The following is a 12,787-nucleotide window of genomic DNA, read 5'->3' as shown; positions in this document are numbered from 1 at the left end:
TGACACTAGAGGAGATACAGTGCAGATATACCAGTATGATACTGTGGCTTAAAGATTTAAGTTGTGAGGACAGGACATATAGACTTGATTTGAATTCCTTTGAGTTGATTTGGTTAAGGAGTGGAAGATGATATAAAGATTTGTGATAGATACACAGAAATTATTTTCTCTGGTGGGGAATTCAGAACACAATCTAAAATTATGCCTGGGTCATAGCAAAATCAGAAATCACTTTTTCACTCAAAGGGTAGTGGAAATATTTCTCTCCCAAAAGACTATAGATGATAGGTCAATTTAAATTTTTTATATTGAGATCTGTATGTTAGTACCAGTAAGGGTGTCAAGGGATATGGATCAATGGCAGATAGATGGAGTTGAGCTACAAGTCAGCCTTGATCTGATTAAATGTTGTACTCAGTTAAGGAGACAAGTTTGGGATGATAGCGTGAGAAAATCTGCTTGGTCTCACAGAGAGAAACCCTGCATGAAACTCAATGAAAATTACACTTAGCCGATTTCTGGCAAGATTCAGCCCATGATGTTAATTCCTAGAGAGATAATCCTTGTATTATTTCAATTATTTAGGAATTAGGCAGGAAGCATGTTTAGCTATACAGCTACATTACATAACTGTTCTTATATGTTCATTCACCTTTAAATGAATAAACTTTCTTCATACTTTTAACTTCAGTCAGAGTCTGATTTGATGCCCTGTCACCTTAAAAGATTGAAATGAGAACCTTTAGAGGAACAGGGTATACTACTTGATAAAAGCCAGTTGCAGGCAAAATTTAATGTTCATTTTCCTTTGTAACCTAGAGAAATACACTCTATATCTTAAGACAGGACTAGATATTTTCATGAGTCTTAGGAATTGGAGTTTGTCCGAGCGTGAACCATTATGTAACTGATCTGGTATAAGATGGTAAGAAAATAGACCACAACACAGCACTTAGAGCAGAAAGAATTAACCAATACATCTGATCATTTCACTTATACAGGAATTACATATTTCAAATATACAACTAGCACTTAGCCCTTTCTTAGTTTTTCGTCCCTTTTGTAATGAGGAATTGGAAATTTCTTTACATTTCATGATTAGTGAAAGCAAAATATCTCACACAGAAGTCAAGAGATTGGAGCCAAACATTTGAAAACTCTGATAACTGATAATTAATGAAATCAGTTAATTTTCATTGTTTGTATGGTTAAAAGAGCCTCAAGACTCCATCGCCAGAATTAAATACATAAATGTTTCCCATTTCCTGCAACACTCCTGTCATGTCAGTCTTTGAATCTTTTAGAAGTTATTTATATTGAGAGACTAGCTAATAATACACATTGAAGGGATCTAGCTTTGACTCAGCCCAGGAATGATAGATAGATTGTTGGCTATAACTATTGTTGGTGAAATGTTTTTGGCAATATCAACAAAATTCCAAATTGTCATAGGACCCAGCCTGAGACATTACTCATGATTTGTCTTGAAATGATTCTTTTCTCTTCCTTAAGGCCTTTAAAGAAGGTTATGGTAATGAGATATACAAAAGGAGCAGTACAGGGGACCTGTCACAGGTTCGGCGTAAAATATTCTGCTGAGCCTGAGCTTGAGGGTAGGTGATCTGAAACTGAAATTCATTGTTTTCACTTTAAGATTAATAAACTCATGCAATGGGGGCCAATTTCAATGACTAATGTCCAGTATCCAAAGCATGTGTGGAAAATGCTCAATCAGAATTTGGCTGTGCCATTTTTCAGATATCCCCAGCAGCTGCCTAAAACAACTGTTAGGCTGCTTAAGTGTCTAAATAAGGAGATTAATGCCTGATTTAGGCCCCTCTCAGAGCTTGACATTCCAGGGGAAGGTAGGAACATGACTGTTGAGGCCTGAGCAATGGCCCACATTCAAAAATTACCTTAAAATAAAAACAAAATTTCCTTTGGATACAGAAGGAGATGTATTACTCACCAGACTCCAAAGTCTCTGATCAGCACCACGCCTCTGTCTTGCCTCCATCACCTACTGAAGATCCTCCCATTTCCGGGGTCTTATCTCTAGACTGCTGCTGGAAAGGCAAACCATCCAATATTTTAAGACAAGTGAGCTACTGGAGGAGGCATAGCCCAGCAGGTTCCACAAGAGAGGGCAACAAGAGACAAATTTCCTTCTAAAAGCTAGATATAAAAATAAATAAATACTTACATCTATATTGTGATTTTCACAGCTACTTGCCATCTCAAAGCACACTATAGCCAATGATATGAGGTCACTGTTGCAATATGAAAAATATGAAACTTGGAAAACAACTTGCATACAGGAAACTCTCACAAATGGCATTGTGACAAGATAATCCATTTTTGTGATGTTGGTTGAGGATTATTTACTTGCTGGATTTATTGGTTCTTTAAACAGAGCCATGAGATTCTTTCTCATCCACCTGAGAAGAAAGATAACACCTTTAGCAGTGCAGCACTCTCTCAGTACCACACTGAAATGCCAGTCTTGATTTCTTTGCTCAAGTGCTGGAGTGGGGCATAAACCCAGAACCAGCAGACTCAGAGACAATTGTCTTACCTCAGAATGGACTACTTTTCCAAAGCCCAAATCCAGTAGCCATTCCCAGGATCTTACTTTGCAGCAGGACTGAATCTATGGTAATGTCCTGTTAAGTGCCTCCTTCCCCTTCTCTCTTGTTCAATTTTACTGTGAATCACCTCATCGCTTGCTTTGAATCCTTCCAGCATTACATAACATACATTCTAGAGATTGAAATGGTACAACCTCAAGGTTTCTTAGTGCTGATCTGAAGTTTTATTTTGCCATGCCTGAAGAGTAATGTAAAGGTAATAGGATGACATGATGGGGACTCTTAGTAATGCTGGTGACTTAGTAGATTTGCACATGGACATATCAGAGATATGGGAATATCAATATCCCTTTTTGACAAGTAAGTGATTGTACAATAATGGACACAGGTTCCTCTATCTATTTTATTGCACAAATAGTCACCTGCTTAGTTATACTATTGGGAACACTAAGAGTTCAACCTATTTTCCCAGTGTCATAGATTCATAGGGTCATACAGCATTGAAATAGACACGTTGGTCCAACTCGTCCATGCCAACCAAGTTTCCCAAACTAAACTAGTCCCACATGCCTGAGAGTGAATGATTTTTCTGCACCTCTTCAATACCAGATCAATATAGCTCTCTCAAAGATTTTGAAATATATTGCTTGGTGTATGGTATCAACAGATTTGGTGAGTAGACCAAAAAGGTACAGGTACTGATTGTATACAGTTACGGAGCAAGGGAGGGATTTTAAAAGAATGCTAAAGTTTTTTTTCGCTTTTCACTCTTCAGGTAACTTTGAAGAGATGTAATTTCCAGACTGCAATTCCCATCAAAATAAATGAAGGAGTTATTTTGTTGGTCACTAATTGCAACTGCTATTCAAGACTTCACGTTTTAGAACATGGCTTGAACTTCAAACAAATGCTGTCGCAACATCTTCATGATAGCTGCCAGTTAATGTTATTAGAGGATCCGGTCCAGAATACAGGGATAACTTTGCCGGGAATGGGAAATATATGGTAAATAATTGTCAGCCCTTTTACATTGTCCTCTACTTATTTTGCATTGGTCAATCATGCAGGGTCTGAATGAGCTGTCATTTGTAATCACCCATTTTGCATTCCCACCAGCATTGAATACACACCCCTATGAGTTTACAAACAATGTTCAAAATGGATACTGGCAACATTACTGAGAATCTATTAATCAACATACATGGATCGACAAAGTTTCTAAACCTCATTGCCTAAACATTTTTGCACTTGTTCAGTGGAATCCTGTAGCTTTTATTCAGAAATAGTTTCTGTTCTGTGCTGACATTTGTACCTCGATAGTAAGATTCCAATTAGAGGAAAAGCATTGCAAGACAGAGGCCAGGTTCTCTGTTTCTTGTCTCTTTGTAGCTGTTGGAAAAATAAACAACAGGAGAAGACTTAGATCAGTGAAATCAATGCAGAGGCTTTAGAATAATATTAGTGAGTTGTAAACTAAAATATGTCCCACTGCCTTATCTCCCCCATCAGTTCCCTTTAATTTTTCACACCATTTTGCTGCTTACATGGCTGATCTCTTCATTTGATAGGTTACCATGGGCAGGGCTTTCATTACATCCTTGCTGTAAGCATTGTTATTCAGATGCAAGTCTTTACAATGAATGACAGCAAACTCTTCAACTGTGTAAGACAAATAGTCCCAGGTGAAGTCCACATAGGCTCAGCTCCTGTAGAGGCAACTGGATTATTTAATTAGTGAAGGGAAACCTTTCTGAATGTAAGGTTGAAAGCCAGTGAGAAGAAGAGTTGAGCCATTCAGCCCCGGGATCCCTGGTGGTGTTGCTATGTTCAAAAGCCCATCTTGCACGAAGTGCCGGCAATCCAGAGCTGTCCTGCACAACTTGTTACGCTTTGCCTGGACATGGCAGATAAGGGGAAACTGGTGCCCTGCTTTGTGGACAGGGACCTGGAGCTCCTGAAGACTAACAGAAGAGGCCACACCACTCGACCCAGCCTGGTCCAAATTGCCATCCGGCTCGATGCAGAATCCAAGCTCCATAGGAATGCACAGAAATACTGAAAGCTTAACCTCTGGGAGTGTAAGTGCTACCATCTTCTCTCTACTACCTAACATTCACTCAATCTCTGCTATTGCACCTATCTCCCACCATGGCTCATGCATTGACATTTTCACTATTGCATGGAAAGTCTTCCCTCACTCACACTCTCCCAACCCCAAGCCTCCACTAACCCTCCCTGCCCTCTGAGCTGCCTCCTCACTCACGCGGGACACCTCACTACCTCTTCCTCACCTGCACCAGTGTTAACGAGAGTGGCAGTCTCTTTCCTCTCATTCCATCCCTCCATTTGTCTCATTGCAGGAGAAAATGGCCCATAGTTGGTTAGAATTCAGGCCGGCATGTTCCACTGAAATGTAGGGTAGGAATACAGGATTTTGGAAGCCTTGGATGATGGGAAATTATAAGCTTAGTCAAAAAAAGGAAGCATACCTAACATCTAGGCAACTGAAAACAGACGAAGTCCTTGAAGAATATAGAGAAAGTAGGAAGGAACTCAAACAGGGAGCTAGGCCGTCTGAAAGGGCTATGAAATGTCCTTGGACAGCAGGGTTAGGGAGAATCCCAAGGCATTTTAAACATATATTAGGAGCAAGAGGGTGGCTAGGGAAAGAGTAGGCCCACTCAAGGATAAAGGAGGGAGGTTACGTGTGGAGCTAGAGGAAGTGGGTGAGATCCTTAATAAGTACTTTACAGGGACATGACGGATGTTGAGATTAGGGAAAGGTATGTGAATACTCTCTGGCAGGTCAACATAATGAGGAGAAAGCGTTGGGTGATATACTAAGAAAGACAGGTCCCCAGGGCCGGACAGAATCTATCTCAGGATACTGTGGGAGGCAAGGGAGAAAATAATTGGGGCCTCTTTGCATCCTCTTTGGTCTCAGGTGAGGTTCCAGAGGATTGGAAAATGGTCAACATTGTTCCTTTGTTTAAGAAGGGGAACAGAGAAAATCTAAATAATTACAGACCGATGAGCCTGATGTCAGTGGTGGGGAAGCTGTTGGAGAAGATACTAAGAAATCGGATTTATTCACACTTGAAATTAAATGGACTTGTTAGTGTAGGCAGCATGGGTTTGTGCAGGAAGGTCATGTCTCACCTACTTAATGGAGTATTTTGAGGAGGTAACAAGAGCAGTGGATGTTATCTACTGGGCTTTAGTAAGGCATTTGATAAGGTACCTCGTAGCAGGCTGGTACAGAAGGTAAAGTATCATGGGATCCAGTGTGAGTTGGCTGGATGGATACAAAACTGACTTGGTCATAAAGGTCAGAGAGTAGTAGTAGATGGGTGTTTCTTTGGAATGGAGATCAGTAACTAATGGTTACTGTAGGGATCAGTGCTGGAACCTTTGCTGTTTGTTAGATACATAAATGATCTGGAGGAAATGTAGGTGGTTTGATTAGTTAATTTGCAGATGACACCAAATTTGGCGGAATTGCAAATAGTGAAGAGGGTTGTCAAAAGATACAGTGGGATATAGATAAATTGCAGATTTGGGCAGAGAAATGGCAGATGGGGTTTAATTTGGACAAATGCGAGGTAATGATTTTTGGAAGATCAAATTCAGGTGTGAATTATACAATAAATGGCAGAACCCTTAGGAGCATTGATGTACAGAGGAATCTAGGCATATGGGTCCACACATCCCTGAAAGTGGTAATACGGGTGGATAAAGTGATCAATATAGCACACAGCATGCTGGCCTATCCCACTATATCCCCTCATCAGCCAGGGCATCTAATATAAAAGTTGGCAAGTCAAGTTACAGCTGCACAAAACTTTAGTTACGCCACATCTAGCATATTATGTGTAGTTCTGTCCGCTAAACTGCCAGAAGGATGTGAATGCTTTGGAGAGGGGGAAGTGAAGGTTTACGAGGATGTTGCCTGGTCTGGAGGGTTTTAGTGATGAGGAGAGGATGGATAAACTCGGATTGTTTTCACTGGAAAGACGGCTGCTCAGGGGTGACCTGATAGAGATCTACAAAATTATGAGAGGCATAGCTGGGGTGGATAGTCAGAGCCTTTTTCCCAGAGTGGAAAGGTCAACTGCAAGATGGCAGGTTCAAGGTGTGAAGGGGGAAAGTTTAGGGGAGAAGTGGGGGAATCTTTTTCACACAGTGTGTGATGGGTGCCTTGAACGCGCTGCCAGTGGAGGTGGTGGAAGCAGACACGTTAGCAATGTTTAAGGTGTATCTTAATAGACACATGAACAGGAGGCAAACAGAGGGATAGATACTGTGTATAAGCAATAAGTAGCAAGTCTAAGTGAAGGATAACACAGTGTGGAGCTGGAGGAACCCAGCAGGTCAGACAGCATCAGAGGAGCAGGAAAGCTGACGTTTCGGGTCGGGTTTACTGAAGAAGGGTCCCAACCCGAAACATCAGCTTTCCTGCTCCTCTGATGCTGCCTGGCCTGCTGTGTTCCTCCAGCTCCACACTGTGTTATTTCTGACTCCAGCATCGTCAGTTCTTACTATCTCTAAGTAAGGATTAGGAATCGGGCCTTTTCCTGTGCTGTATTGTATTGTGTAGTTTAATAGGGCCAAAGGAACCAGGATGGATGGTGGGGTGCCTGATCTTTGACTCCTCACCTCGTATAAAGAGGGGAAAAGATGTTCGCTCTCACCAGTGAGGACCAGGACTAATCCCAAAGAGATGCAGAGATGTCCATGTCTCAATAACCAAGAAAGCAGCATTGTCCTTTGTTCTACTACTCTCCCATTTATCCCACTGTGAATGCTATATTAACATGGCACAATTTCCACCACTTGGCCGCAATGCATTTGCTGCTCTGTCTCCTGCAAGTACCAGCAGCACAAGCACTGTCAAGAGGACAGCACCAACTCTGAGGAAAAAAAGAAGTACCATTGAAGCTGCTTCCTACACCCACCACCAAGTCGGATACTTACACCTCTGCGAGACTGTCAGTTAGAGTAGGGAGCACATGTGCATGAGTACACCACAGGCACATCTCAGCAGCTGGCTGGGAAAGAATCATAGAATCTTAGAAGCCCTGCAGTGCAGAGACAGGCCATTTGGGCCATTGAGTCTGCACCCAATCTCCAAAGAGCATCCCACTCAAATCTACTCACCTACCCTATCCCCGTAATCCCGCATTTACCATGGCAAATCCATCTAGCCTGCACAACTTTGAAATGCCCCATTTCCTGGAACTCAGACGCCTGCCAGAGATCTGACACATGCTCAGCCCCAGACAGGAGGGGATCCTGTAGTGTTAGCAGTTTGTGACTTCATTGAAATCTACAAGTAGGCACAGAAGCAGAAGGCATGTTTGTCAGGGGCACTGGAGAGCATGCTGCCTCAGGTATGTGAGCATGCGGCTGCCTCCATGGGCAGGTTGGTAACTGTCATGGACTGCCAGGTCCGGCACACATAGCGTCTGCTGGATATACACATGGACCTACACTCTGTCACTCTAGACTTGGGTGCTCAGCGCAAACAGCCAAATAACAGAGAGAGAGAGATGGGGGACCTTGAACTCACTGCAAGTGCCACTGCTTCACAAAGGGACAAAGTGGCACCAGGCAGAGGAGAAATATGGACAGTGCCCCCAGCACCTCTCAGAATACACTAGAGGTGGCCAGGCCTTCCACCTCCACCCTTCTTGCCACCTTCAGCGCTTTGGGAGCTCAATCTGAGGAGGGTGAAACTGCCTCCGGGCAGGACACAGTTAACATGTCTGGATCCTCTATCCATAACTGTCCCTGAAGTTGCCCAACCAAAACTCTAAGGCCAGCAGGCTCCACTGTGGGAAGGGTTCCCTCCACCCTAGCTACACAGACTGGAACTGCACCGATGGCACGAAAAGGAAGAACAAAAGCTTCTAAAGGCACATGGGTGGGACTGGTAACAATTTATTGTAAATAAGTTATTACATTTGTAAATAAATGTTCACTTTCCTTCATCAGCTGTGTGTGCAAATGTCTGCCTCGCTGTAACTAAAATATTCAAGGTGCAGGGCCAAGCCATCCTTCGCACTACATAATGTTTAATGGGACAAGGTTTGAAATGAGTAGCTCCTGTAGACAGGCAGGCCTGAATGATGAGTGACCAAACGCCTGACTGATATCTGGACATCTCCTTCACTGTCTTTCTGTGACTTGCGGCATGGTGGCACAGCACCAGGAACACAGATTCAATTCCACCTTCAGGAAACTGTCTGTGTGGAGTCTGCATGTTCTCCCCATGTCTGCATTGGTTTCGTCTGGGTGCTGTGGTTTCCTCCTACAGTCCAAAGATGTGCAGGTTAGGTGGATTGGCCATGCTAAATTGCCCATAGTATCCAGGGATATACAAGCTAGGTGGATAAGCCATGAGAAATGCAGGGTTACACGGATAGGGTAGGAGGGTGAGTCTTAGGAGGGTCATGTGGACTTGATGGGCTGAATAGCACGTTACCACACAGTAGGGATTCTATGATTCTATGATGACTGATTGCACTGGACCCACAGAACGGACTATAGCCCACATCCCAGGCTGCAGAGACATAGTGTCCCTTAGCCTGACCATCCTAAGTGGCTACATGACTGTGCCCAAGTTCCTGGACTGATATTGGAGGCTGCCCTTGACTTTCCATGCTAGGATCCCCTGCTTGAAGGATGGCTTCCTTGACTTGAGTGAAGACTACTTCCCATGGGCTTTAAGACATGGCCATCTGTTTGAACCACATGCAGTGTGATTAGCCCATGATTGACTGGTACATAGTGAGACTGATGTAGCCTGGTGTCACACAGAAACACATCTACAACTTGATCAATGATTGCTAACAACCACAACTAGCTCCCTGGCTTTGTGTCTGCGTCAAAAGACATATATTGGGCTCTAGCTGAGGGGTCAAAGAGCAAAGAGGCAAGGCAGAGATGCTGTGAGCATCAAGATAGGCACAAAGTGAATGAGCGCTAAGAGACCAAATAAGGAAGCCCTGAAATGTACCCGAGGTAAAACATGAGCTGGGTGCCCATCCTGCATGTAAACTATCCTGGCAGCAGAGTTTCAATGATGGCTACCAGTGCACTCCCAGGTATGGCATTAAGTGCAGAACCAGACTGTGGGCAGATGGATGCCATGATGTTGCCATTGTCCATAGATAGGGGTTTCATGCAGTTGCTCTCCATAGAGTGCGCTCTGAAATATTTGTAACTGCTGTCCAAGATGGAGACCCAAAGAAGTAAGTGATGAGTTGGAGTTGCTGCATACATGCTCTGCCTATCATCTCAGGAACTCTCAAGATCTAGACTCTATCCCTTGGGCAGGAGAGTCAGAAAATCCATATAAATGAGGTGAGGTTAGGTAGTAATGAAGGTGATAATTAGCGATTATCCTGGAAAATTGGCCTATCACCACTCACTAACAAGAATCTCATTTCATTGTTCATTGCTTAGTTAAAAATAAGATGTTTTGACCTAGGCATTGGGAAGAATCACATTGGACATCTTACCCAATTTTCCCAAATTTCTCACCATGGCCCACACTGTGCAAAGACTGGGAAGTCTTTGCCTATTGTAAATAACTTTTGTAAAATCTGCCTTTTTTATTTCAATACAAATATTTGTATTTCTTTTCCTTGATCTTTTTACCCATCATCTACACTTCTTTGGAAATTCAAATCAGTGCTCTGTCATGGGGGAGCTGAAGTTTCATTCCTGAGACAGGAATGCAGATTTGCAAAATTTTCAACTCCAGAATCCTGATTCAGGAGGAAGTTCCCCAATGTTGTCCTGGTTGTAAAAAAGGTATTAAAAGCAAAACAGCCCTCAAGTTTTCACATAATCCCTTTGACCTATCTATGCTACCTCTTACCACATCACGATCCCTATTCATCTGCAGTCCCCTTTACACCCTCCATGCCATCCTATGACACTCTACCCACCATATGCCCCTCATATCTTCCATGCCAACTGAATGCCAACTAACTTCAACATATGACATAATGCCCTCCACCCTTTGACCTTATATCCTCCCTCACAAATTACCTATTTTCCAACATGCACAGAACTCAGGAACAATTTTGACATGAAATAAGGTAAAGTTCTAAGTGCTTTTTACAGGCTTCACTGTATTTCATCAAAACACTGTCATTGGTAGAACCCACTCAATAAATAAGTTTAATAATAAATAAATTTAAATCCCTTCAAATATTTAATTCCTTATAAAAACAAACATTCCTTTCAAACACTTAATCTCATATTTTAAATAAGACAAATAGTTGTACTCATTGCATTACTTCAAAGACAGATAATCCTTTTCTAAGATAGTAGGAACTGCCGATGCTGGAGAATCTGAGATAACAAGGTGTAGACCTGAATGAACACAGCAGGCCAAGCAGCATCAGAGGAGCAGGAAGGCTAACGTTTCGGGCCTAGACCCTTCATCAGAAATGGGGAGTGGAAGGGGATTCTGAAATAAATAGAGAGAGAGGGGGAGGCGGATGGAAGATGGATAAAGGAGCAGATAGGTGGAGAGGAGACAGACAGGTCAAGGATGCGGAGATGGAGCTAGTAAAGGTGAGTGTAGGTGGGGAGTTAGGATGGGTGTTGGTCAGTCAAGGGAAGACGGACAGGTCAAGGAGGCGGGGATGAGCTAGGCCAGTTTTGGGATGAGGTTGGGGGTGGGGATGGGTTGGGCTGGTTTTGGGATGAAGTTGGGGGTGGGGATGAGTTGGGCTGGTTTTGGGATGAGGTTGGGGGAGAGGAGATTTTGAAGTTTGTGAAGTCCACATTGATACCATTGGGCTGCAGATTCCCAAGCGAAATATGAGGTGCTGTTCCTGCAACCTTCGGATGACATTGTTGCGGCACTGGAGGAGGCCCAGAATAGACATGTCGTCCAAGGAGTGGTAGGGCGGGTTGAAGTGTTTCGCGACTAGGAGGTACAGTCGTTTGTTGCGAACAGTTATGTCAGTTTGTCACCTCAACCCCCACCCCCACCTCCTACCTACCAGCCTCACCCCCGCCTCCTTGACCTGTCCATCTTCCCTTGACTGACCAACACCCATCCTAACTCCCCACCTACACTCACCTTTACTGGCTCCATCCCAGCCTCCTTGACCCGTCCGTCTTTTCTCCCAACTATCTGCTCCTTTATCCACCTTCCATCCACCTCCCCCTCTCTCTCTATTTATTTCAGAATCCCTTTCCCCTCCCCCATTTCTGAAGAAGGGTCCAGACTCGAAACCTTAGCTTTCCTGCTCCTCTGATGCTGCTAATCCTTTTCTAACCTATGTGAGCACCATTTCAAGCTTTGAACTTACAAGCCCCCTGCTGTGATAATGATAGGCTGGGCAAAGAGTCATGCAGCACTAATCCTAGGATGAAAACCTCATGCCTACATCAACCAAAAACTACTGAATTTGAAGCACTTGTTTTTTATCACCAGCAATCTGGCTGTTTATTGCCGAGATGTAAAGGGCGGGGTAACTAAACGACTTGACATCTTGACCTTGTCCATTTTATATGACATTCATGTCTATTCTCAAAATCCCAAAGGACTACCTCCCAAAGAGCTGACTAACCTCTTCCAAACGATACCTTACTGCAGCTAAGAACCTCCTAGAATTCAACCCTTCGTTTAAAGGTCTAAAGCCTGTGGGTCATAACTCAATAAAGTGACAGGTGAAAATCGCTTCTGTTTGAAGGAAACTGCGCTATTATAAGTGCAGAAAACTTCATGAACTGCACATGAGTGAAATACATTCCACACACTTTCCATATCCCAGTCCACAACACCATTTCCATCAAAAATAGTAGATGCTGATTTGAGGATCAGGCTGCAGTGCCATTTTGGCAAAGGTGCAGTGTCCTGCTAGCATTGCAAAGATTCAGGCCCAGATCTAGTCAAGACATGAAACTCTATTATTTATTTATATTTTAACACATTTTGATTTATGCCAATAAAGTAGTATCATCTGAAAGTGTAACCAATCTTTGGAAATAAATCCTTGGCCTCATTCTTTTCCTTGAGTCTCCTTATAGGTAGGAGTCTGTTTGTGTCTCTGACCATGCTGCTCTGCGACTGGGTGATCTGAGAAAGCAGGTTGGATTTGATCAACTTCCTGATTTTCCTGCATTAACCAACCTGTCCAATAGCATACAGAAAGAACGACTGAGTGTGCACT

The sequence above is a fragment of the Rhincodon typus genome, chromosome 26, assembly GCF_021869965.1.
Source record: "Rhincodon typus isolate 14 chromosome 26, sRhiTyp1.1, whole genome shotgun sequence".
Lineage (NCBI taxonomy): Eukaryota > Metazoa > Chordata > Chondrichthyes > Orectolobiformes > Rhincodontidae > Rhincodon > Rhincodon typus.
Note: the sequence above shows the minus strand (reverse complement) of the source record.